Here is a 10,980-nt window from a genome sequence, read left to right as displayed (position 1 = left end):
GCTTTGGCTCATTACAGTCCAAAGAAGTATTATGGGAGAAAAACAATCAACAGCGTGTGTGTGTGTGTGTACATATTGCTGTGTACTCACCATCATCGCTGTTGTGGATGACAGAGATGGTGTCAGGAGCAGGTATGTCCACCAGGGGGGGCTCACAGTGGGGATCACTGAGAGAGAGAGATGTGATTTTGAATAGGGGTGGGAAAACTAGCAACTGGTGAAACAGCTGGTCATGCAGCAAAACAGAGCAGATATGTACATGTGCTTTCCCTGAGGGTGTGTGTGTCAGTGTGTAAACCACGTGACCACCTACAGCTGATAAACACACATTTCAGCTAAAAGAGCTCATGCGTTTATGAATGAGAGGATGAGAGATGAAATGGTTTCAATATGACAACATCAGATACTTCCATTCATCTAGTTACAAACAGACACTTCAGGTCTGGCCAGAGACGGAGATCTTCTTCACTGGAGAGATCTTCGATGTTACTGTAGTGTCTCTGGGTTGCTTTGGTAAGCTGGCCGGCATGCCTGCCTACCTGCCACTTCTACTGTTACACTAATGGACTGGTCCAACCTAGGCCTGGATATTCCAGAGGTGTGTGTGTGTCTTTTGGGCCTTAGATCAGCACTCTGTGGGTAAGCGGATCCTCCTGGCTCCTCTGGGCTGGACCAGACCCTTAAATCACTACACCCCCCCCCAAAACCCTAAAACCCTTCACCATCCCCTAGTCCCGTCTCTACCACTTTCTACCTTTCACACACACACAGCTCACCAGTTCTCCTCAGTATTAAACAGGTCCCTTGTGTCTACCTCACTACTCGTATAGGGGCCCCTGCACCTCTCTGCCTCACACACACGCACACACACACACTGTCCCCTACTCCTGCGCCCCCACTCACCAGTACTCGTCAGTGGCCCCTGGGCTGATGTAGACGGGCCCCTGCAGGTTCCGTGGCCCGGGGAAGACCCCGTCGTGGTGGATGATGATGGTCTTGATGAGCTCATTAACGTGGGCCTGGCAGGACACCTGGTCACAGCTCTCTGGGACTGACATCAGTGTGGGCCCGAAACAGATGGCCAGGTTATACGGATCCATCATGTTGTCCTCACTGTACCGGGACAGGCTGGGGAGAGAGGACAGGAGCGTTATAGAATCCATCCATGTTGTCCTCACTGTACCGGGGACAGCTGGGGAGCAGCAGGTATCAGAGTCCATGTTGTCCTCACTGTACCGGGAACAGGCTGGGGAGAGAGGACGGGTTATGGAGATATCATGTGCTCACTGTTACCGGGACAGGCTGGGGAGAGAGGACAGGAGGTCACTGTTACCGGGATCAGGCTGGGGGAGAGGAAGAGTCATAACTGGACACGGAAGAAGGAGGTCACCCCTGTGACCGGAACAGGACTGGGTAGAGAGACAAGGTCACTGTACCGGGACAGGCTGGGGAAGAGGGACAGGGTCACTGTACCGGGACAGGGCTGGGAGAGAGGACAGGAGGTCACTGTACCGGGACAGGCTGGGAGACGAGGACATGGAGTCACTGTACCGGACAGGCTGGAGGAGGAGGACAGGAGAGTCCATACGTGTACGGTAGGACAGGCTGGGAGAGAGGACCAGGAGCGTCACTGTACCGGGACAGCTGGGGAGAGGACGGATGCAGCAGGAGGTCACTGTACCTGCGGACAGGCTTGGGAGAGAGGACAGGGGGTCACTGTACTGGACAGGCTGGAGAGAGAGGACAGCGAGGTCACTTGTACCGGGACAGGCTGGTGGGAGACAGGGACAGGAGGTCACTGTACCGGGACAGGCTGGGGAAGAGAGGACAGGATGGTCACTGTACCGGGACAGGTGGGGAGAGAGGCGACAGGAGGTCACTGCTACTTGGACAGGCTGGGGAGAGAGACAGGAGTCACGTACTTTACAGGCTAGGGGAGGAGAGACAGGAGGTCACTGTACCGCGGACAGGCGGTTGAGAGGAGGACAGGAGGTCACTCTTGTACCGGAGACAGAGCTTGGGGAAGAGAGAGACAGGAGGCTCACTGTACTGGGGACAGGCTGGGGAGATGAGGACAGGAGGTCACTTACTGGACAGGCTGGGAGAGAGGACAGGAGTCACTGTACCGGGACAGGCTGGGGAGAGAAGACAGGATGGGTTTCACTGTACTGGGACAGGCTGGGGAGAGAGGACAGTGGGTTCACTTGTACCGCCGGACAGGCTGGGGAGAGAAGAACTAGTCGACCGGTTCATGTACTGGGACAGGGCTGGGAGAGAAGACAGGAGGTCACTGTACTGGGACAGGCTGGGGAAGAGAGACAGGAGGTCACTGTACTGGGACAGGCTGGGAGAGAGGACAGGAGGTCACTGTACGGGAAGCTGGAGAGAGGACAGAGGTCACTGGACCGGGACAGGCTGGGGAGAGGGACAGAGGTCACTGTACCGGGACAGGCTGGGGAGAGAGACAGGAGGTCACTTACTGGGGACAGGCTGGGCGAGAGAGGCAGGAGGTCACTGTACTGGGACAGGCTGGGGAGAGAGGACAGGTAGTCCACTGTTACCGGGACAGGCTGGGGAGTTAATGAGACAGGAGGTCACTGTACTGGAACAGGACTGAGGGAGACGAGACAGGAGGTCACTGTACTGGGGACAGGCTGGGGAGAGAGGACAGGAGGTCACTTGTACTGGTGACAGGCTCGAGGGAGATATGAGGACCAGCTACCGTCTCACTGTACTGGGACAGTGCGTGGGAGAGAGGACAGGGTAGGTCACTGTGTACCGGGACAGGCTGAGGGAGAAAGAGGGTTTTAAGCACGAACACACCACACACCGTACCGCCTTTATCGCATTTCCTGTTGAAATCATTACCCAATCATCTGTGTCCGTGTCTTTGGTGTGTATACACTTGCTCAGATGTTTAAACCAGAAAGAGTGTGTGTGTGTTGTGTGTGTGTGTGGAGTGGGTGCAGGACTGTAATTGTTTTAACCAGGGATTTAGTGGAAAGCCACGGGTTCCATTCCCTCAGGCTACAGAATGTGTTATAAACTCCTCTCAGGCTTACAGAATGTGTTATAAAAAAGCTCTCAGGCTACAGAATGTGGTTATAAAATCTCTTCAGGCTTACAGGAATGTGCTATAAAGCTACAGAATGTGTTTATTAAAGCTCTCAGGCTACAGAATGTGCCTATAAAGGTTCTTCAGGCTACATAATGTGCTATAAAGCTCTCAGGCTACAGAATGTGCTATTAAATCTCTTAGGCTACAGAATGTGTTATAAATTCTTCTCAGGCTACGCCAGAATGTTGGCTATTAAAGCTACAGAATGTGCCTTATTGAAAGCTACAGAATGTGCTTTAAGCTCTAGGCTACAGAATGTGCTATAAATCTTCTTAGGCTACAGAATGTGTTATAAATCTCTCAGCGCTACAGGAATGTGCTAATAAAGCTACAGAATGTGCTATAAAGCTAACAGAATTGTGCTATTAAAGCTACAGAATGTGGCATAAAAGCTCTCAGGCTACATAATGTGCTATAAAGCTCTCAGGCATACAGATGTGCTATTAAAGCTCTCAGGCTACAGAATGTGTTATAAAGCTCTTCAGGTACCGAATGTGCTATAAAGCTTACAGAATGTGCTATAAAAGCGCTACAGAATGTGCTATTTAAAGCCTACATAATGTTGCTAATAAAGCTCTCAGGCTACAGAATGTGCTATTAAAAGCTCTCAGGCTACAGAATGTTGCTATAAAGCTACAGGACATGTTGCTATAAAGGCCTACATAATTTGCGCTATAAAGCTACAGAATGTGCTATAAAGTTCTCAGGCTACAGAATGTGCTAATAAAGCTCTCAGCTAACCAGAATGTTGCCTATAAAGCTACAGAATGGGCTATAAAGCTTTACATAATGCCGCTATAAAGCTTACAGAATGTGCTATAAAGTCTCAGGCATACAGAATGTGCTTATTAAAGCTCTCAGGCTAACCCCAGAATTGTTGCTATAAAGCTACAGAATGTGACTATAAAGCTACATAATTGCGCCTCTTTAAAGCACAGATATGTCTATTAAAGCTCTCAGTGCTACATAAATGCTGTATAAAGCTCTCAGGCTACAGAATGTGCTATATAAGCTTCAGGCTACAGAATGGGCTATTAAAAGCTCTCAGGCTACAGAATGTGCTATAAGGCTCTCAGCCCAGTTCGATTACCTCTTTTAAACTGCCTGGTCTTCTTACTTGCTTTTCTCATTCCATACCCCATAACAACCATGCATTGGGATTGGTTGCTTTAAAGGGGAGTTTCCAACCCAAAAGGTCTGCAAGGTCCATTCAATCTTGTGTGGATGGAGTGCACTCTCGGGGACAAGGCTAGACAGTCTGACCACACTCTCAGCCCCCCCCCCCCCCACATGGTATTGTGACCAGAGAGCAGAGTGATAAGCCATGGGGCGAGGGGGCGAGGGGGGTAGAGAGGCGCCAGGAGGTCTTTGGGGGTCATGTTTGAATCACTTGGACAAAAATGACCAGCTCCAAAACAGCGGTTTATCATTAAGAGGCCTGTCTGGGGCTCAAAGTTACACTCCTCTCCTCTCTTTTTTCTCCTCCTCCCTCACTCCTTCTCTCTCTCTCTCTCTCTCTACCTCCACCCAAGAGTGGAGGGTTTTAGTCTCCAAAGCTGAGAGGCCCCTTGTAGGGTGTGTGTTGTGTGTGTGTGTGTGGTGTGGGTTCGAGTGCTTGTGTGTTGTGTGTGTGTGTGTGTGTGTGTGTGTGTGTGTGTGTGTGTGTGTGTGTGTGTGTGTGTGTGTTGTGGTGTGTGTGTGTTGTGTTGTGTGTGTGTGTGTGTGTGTGTGTGTGTGTAGGTAAGCAGTAGTAAAGGGTGACACTGGGCATGTCTGGTGTTCTGCATTGACCCAGGGGAGAGGCGGACAGACACAGAGCAGGCCCAATTTATTACCAGCTATTGGGGAAACAACACACACACACACACACACACACACCACTACACACACACACACACCAACACACACACACACAATTACACACACCGTGCCTTCTGGCAATGATAGTGAAACTGGAACAGATTCCGCTGGCTGGAGAAAGAAACCATATGGCTAGACGCAGACCGCAGAGGGGGAGGGGGGATGAAAGGGAAGGGATAGAGGGACGGGGAGAAACTCTGGAATAAGACAACATTCCTGATTAGCTCCGAGCACAGCTTTGGTAGTGCAGGGGATCACCATATAGTGTTACTCACGGGACCTGTGGTAACGTTTCATTTGTGTTGTAATAGCGTAGTTGCAGCCGTTTACTCACTAGTTGAGCAAGGCAAACAGGTATCTCATGATGATGAGAGTGTTGCTGGGCAGAGACAGCAGAACCTTCCTGATGTGGGACAGCCCTCTCCTGCAGGTTCTCCATTAAGCTAGAAACAGAACACACACAAGGGTCAACACAACACACACGCACACAACTCCACCAGTGGACAGTGGTCTTTTTGTATTGGTAAGAAATAATGGAAAAGGACGTGGGCGCTGGGGGAGACTCCACAGACGCAGGATATTTGAGGTCATTGGAAGACTTCCTTGGGGAAGAGGGCGTGGTCCAGGCCTCCTGAAGTATAGAGCTTCAGAAACGCCAGCGGATGGGAGTCATTGTCGGATCGTTCTGAGTCCCCTGCCAGCGGATCCTCGCTACAGAACAGTGGGAGGAAGGGAGGATGGAGGAGAGAGAACAACGAAAGAGGGGAAAGGAAAAATTGGAGCATTGGGGGGGGTAAAGAAGAGTAGGTGTGAGATAAGGCAGGTCCTTCTGTTTATGCCTATCGCTGGAGCTGGGATTTCTGGGTAGTGGTAGTCTTGCCTCTCTCAAAGGAGTTCTTGATGTCGTTACCTCCAACTCTGAGAGCCAGACACTCTTGAAGATGCCCCTCATTGTGAGCTGCAGAGAGCGGGGAGAGAGGCTAGCAGAGAGAAGAGCGGGGGAGGAGGAGCGGTAAGAGCGAGAGCGGAGAGAAGAGAGAGGAGAAGAGAGCGGGGGGGAGAGAGGAGAGAGCAAACGAGAGAGAGCGGGGGAGAGAGAGAGAGGCGGGGGAGAGAGAGAGAGTCAGAGGGAGAGAGGGGAGATGAGAGGCGAAAAGAGAGCGGGAGAGAGAGCGCGCGTGGCATTAAGAAGAGAGAGAGCGGGCGGAGAGAGAGAGAGGCGAGAGAGAGAGCCTCGGGGGAGAGAGAGAGAGCGGGAGAGAGAGAGAGCAGGAAGAGAGGGAGAGAGACGAGAGCTGAGGAGCGAAAGAGCGGGGGAGGAGTCGGAGGAGGGGAGGAGAGAGAGCGGCGGGAGAGAGAGAGAGCGCGGGAGAGAGCCTACTGTACCCTGTTACATTAGTACTGCCAGAGAGAGAAGAGAGAGCGGGGGAGAAGAGAGAGAGCTGGGGAGAGAGAGAGAGCGTGGGAGGACGAAGGGAGACCCCCGGGACATGGATGGCTTACCCAAGCTTCAGTATGTCTCTGGACGAGAGAAGAGAGGGAGAGGGCATAGACGGAGAGAGAGTGACGAGAGGAGGGCGGAGAGAGGAGAGGAGAGGATGAGGAGAGCGGGGGAAGAGAGAGAGAGCGGCGGCGAGAGAGAGAGAGCCCGAGAGAGAGAGATGAGAGCAGGGGGGAGAGAGAAGAGAGCGGTGATTGAGAGAGAGGAGCGAGGAGAGGCTGGAGGGCCGAGCGGGAGAGAGAGAGAGGGGCGGAGGAGAGAGACGAGGATGAGAGAGAGCGGAGGAGAGAGGGAGATGAGGCGGAGGGAGAGCTGGGGGAGAGAGAGAGAGCGGGGGAAGAGAGTAAGGGACGGAGAGAGAGGAGAGAGCGGAGAGCGAGACGCGAGACGAGAGAGAGCGGGAGGACAGAGCGGAGAGGAGAGAGAGCGGGTCGGGGAGAGACGGGAGAGAGAGAGAGCGAGAGAGAGAGAAGAGCAGGAGGGAGAGCTGGAGGAGGGAAGAGAGAGCAGGGGGGAGAGAGAGGGACCAGCGAGTTAGCTGAGAGCAGCAGAGAGCGGCGGAGAGAGAGAGGAGGCGGGGAGAGAGAGAGAGCAGGCAGAGCGAGAGAGGGAGAGAGAACTTTAATTCTAACAACCACCTAAAAGGGAAGCGATTCACCAAACCTTCCTCATACAAAGACATCACCTTACAGAGAGACGAAAACGTTCGCAAGAGAGTCCCTGTGCCATCACAGCAGCAAAGAAATGGGGCAAGAAACCAGTGAAGAACAAACAACCATGTAAATACAACCCATATTTATGGTTAATGTATTTTCCACTTGTTGTACTTTAACTATTTGCAACTCGTTACAACACTTGTATGATATATCATAATATGACATTTGAAATGTCTCTATTCCGTTTTGGAAACTTTTTGGTTGAGTTGTAATGTTTACTGGCAATTTTTTTTAGTATTTTTATTTTCACTTTTGTTTATAATCTATTTCTCCTGCTTTGGCGCAATGTAAAACATAAAGTTTCCCATGCCAATAAAAGCCCTTTGAATTGAACTGAGAGTTGAGTGAGTGACGCGAGGCGAGCGAAGAGATTTTTACCTGATCGTCTAGATCACAGACCGCCGCCAGACAGGCTGTTCATTATTCTGTTGTATTTTAATTAATTTACTATTGCCAATTGTCTTGATACTTAAGGTTTTCTATATTTTATTATTAAAGCCAACCACAAAAACCCTAATTCCACAAGGCAAGCCAGTCATTGGCACAGCCGCAAACAGAAGACCACCAAGCCAGTCGTTGACCTATTCAACAGAGGACCCCAGCCAATTGAGAGCAACGTAGCAGTGGCGTCCTCACCATTGGCGACTGATGAAGCGGATACAGCTCTCCACCCATCAGAGGGATGACCTGAGCCAAGCATCCTGAGGGAGAGGAGAGAGGAGAGGGAGAGGGGATTAGAGGAGGAGAGGAATTTAACAACGCCGGAGGTAACCCAGGTAGAGAGGAGACCAATTCCCTGGACCATTTTCCCTCTGTTACACCACGGATACAAGAATCACATACGGCAATCAGGCACCGGCACATACAAAAGGAGTCACGCATGCATTGAACGCACGCACACTCAACACACACACACACACAAACACACACACACCGAGGAGGAAGAGGTTCATAGGTGGAAGGGAAGCGCGACGAATACAGAATGTTGGGGGTGGGGGGGGGGGGGGGTGACAGTGGAGGATCATAGCAAAAGGCTCCCACTAGGGGCGCTAGCTAGACTCACTGGATGTTATAATAGAACTGGAATCTATCTCTTCTGATATGGTCCTTGGGAAGTCCTTACCCCATTAAAGGTAAGGTTAAAGTTAAGGTTAGGGTCAGGTAAGGGATATCGTTAAGGTTAGGGTATGGAGTTAGGGGTTAGGGTAGGGATGTCCCAAGGATCCAGGATAGCACTGACCCTTCTAATACAGTACAGTTTACCTGCAGAACTGTTTCAGATGGTGTGGTCTGTAGACCTAGCAAGAGAATGGCATGGGGATGGTGCATAATATGCAGAGCAGCGGACAGTGAGTCCAGGACAAAGGTAAAAAACCCATACGCAGAGAGAGCAACGTACACACAGGAAACCACACTCTGAATGGAGAGAGACAATTACCTGCTTCCGTAGTGCAGAGTTCCTCCTGTCGCTGGAGAGAAAGATAGGGAAAGAGAGAGAGATAAAAAGTGAGAAGGTGAGAGCGAGAGAGAGAGAACACTGTTCTGTCATTACGCCTCCAGAGATACTATTTATACACAACTCTGGAAATGATCTATTTACTTGGACAGCGTAGCTAAAAATGTGTACATTTGGCTCTATACTGAGACAGTTAAAGAGGAACAAAGATCATACCCCCCTCCCAAAATGCTAACCTCTCACCATTACCAATTAAAGGGGAGGTTAGCATTTCTTTGCGGGTGTATGATCTTTGTCCTCTGTAACTTTCCTTATCCTTATTCAGGATTCCTTCATGATAATCCGTAATCATGATAGCATCCACATTAACGTAGAAGTGTTCAGAAACATTCTAATCGTATTTACAATAAAAGTGACTCCAAAATGACAAAAATACATTATTTACCATTCATTTCTATTGGGTACAACATACAGCGCCTTCAGAAAAGAATTCACACCCCTTTCCTTTTTTTCACATTTTGTGGAAGGTGGAATTAAAAATGGGTTTCATTTTTTTGTCAACTATCTACACAAAATACTCTCTAATATCCAAGTGGAAGAAAAATGTGAACATTTTGTAAAAAACAAAAAACAAACAATAAAACAATATCTTCATTAGATAAGTATTCAAACAACTAAGTCAATACATGTTAGAATCACCTTTGGAAGTGATTACAGCTGTGAGTCTTTCTAGGTAAGTCTTTAAGAGCTTTCCACACCTGGATAGTGGAACATTTGCCATATATTTTCAAGCATATTTAAATCAAAGCTGTAAACTCGGCCATTCACCGACTTCTTGATAAGCAACTCCAGTGTAGATTTGGCCTTGTGTTTTAGGTTATTGTCCTGCTGAAAGTTCAGTCTGCTTTTCCAGTGTCTGGTGGAAAGCAGACTGAACCAGGTTTTTCTCTAGTATTTTGCCTGTGCTTAGCTCCATTCCCCAGTCCTTAACAATTACAAGCATACCCATAACATGATGCAGCCACCACTGTGCTTGAAAATATGGAGAGTGGTACTCAGTGATGTGTTGCAATCGATTTGCCACATATTTTTCCATATTACTTGCGTACCTTGTTGCAAACAGGATGCATGTTTTGGAATATTAAGATTCTGTACAGGCTTCCTTCTTTTCACTCTGTCAATTAGGTTAGTATTGTGGAGTAACTACAGTGTTGTTGATCCATCCTCAGTTTTCTCCTATCACAGCTATTAAAGTCCCCATGGGCCTCATGGTGAAATCCCTGAGCAGTTTCCTTCCTCTCCGGCAACTGAGTTAGGAAGGACACCTGTATCTTTGTAGTGACTGGGTGTATTGATACGAGAGAGATCACATTGTATGTGTGTGTGTGTGTGGTGGTGTGTGTGTGTGTGTGTGTGTTGTGTGTGTGTGTGTGTGTGTGTGTGTGTGTGTGTGTGTGTGTGTGTGTGTGTGTGTGTGTGTGTGTGTGGTGTGTGTTCACATACACACCCCTACGTATTTATTTGGGACAGTGAAGCTAAAACTTTAAATTTGGCCTTTTACTGCAGCATTTTTGAGATTTGGATTCAAATATTTTCATAAGAGGACAACAGTGCAGTAGTGCGTGATTTAGTTGAGGGGTATATTTTCTGTTTTATCCCTATTTTGAAATGAAGCACTTCATGGTGTCCTAGTCCCCCATTTGAAGGTGTCAAGAGTATTTGGACAAAATGTACTTATAGTGTATTAAAGTAGTCAAGAGTTTAGTATTTGGTCCCATATTCCGAGCACACAGTCACTACATCAAGATTTGTGACTCTACAAACTTGTTGGATGCTTGTTTGTTTTGTTTTGTTTGTGTTTCAGATTACAGAGCCTTCATAAAGTATTCAATAGCCCTTGAACTTTTTCCACATTTTGTTTGTGTTACAGCCTGAATTTAAAATGGATAAATGTATATATTTTTTTGTCACTGGCCTCACAATACCCCATATGTCAAAGTATTTTTGTTGTGTATCCTTTTTTACAAATGAATTAAAAATGAAAATCTGAGGAGTAAAAATGTGCTTAACAATACACATAACAATGAACATAAACATGAAAACATACATGCACTATAGTATTTAACATGATTTTTGAGTGACTATCACATCTCTATACCCGACACAAGGTCCCTCAGTTGAGCATTGAATTTCAAACACAGATTCAACCACAAAGGACAGGGAGGCCTTGCAAAGAAGGGCACCTATTGGTCGATGGGTACAAATAAAAAAGCAGACATTGAATATCCCTTTGAGCATGGTGAAGTTGTTAATTACACTTTGGAATGGT

At 48.3% G+C, this 10,980-nt stretch overlaps 1 pseudogene; it reads right to left on the bottom strand.

Moving 5' to 3' along the window:
- LOC111970562 (SLIT-ROBO Rho GTPase-activating protein 2-like) overlaps positions 1-10,980 on the bottom strand; it is a 26,752-nt pseudogene that overhangs the window by 3,046 nt on the left and 12,726 nt on the right.

The sequence above is a fragment of the Salvelinus sp. IW2-2015 genome, linkage group LG11 (genome assembly GCF_002910315.2).
Source record: "Salvelinus sp. IW2-2015 linkage group LG11, ASM291031v2, whole genome shotgun sequence".
Lineage (NCBI taxonomy): Eukaryota > Metazoa > Chordata > Actinopteri > Salmoniformes > Salmonidae > Salvelinus > Salvelinus sp. IW2-2015.
This window is presented reverse-complemented; position numbering and strand designations above follow the sequence as displayed.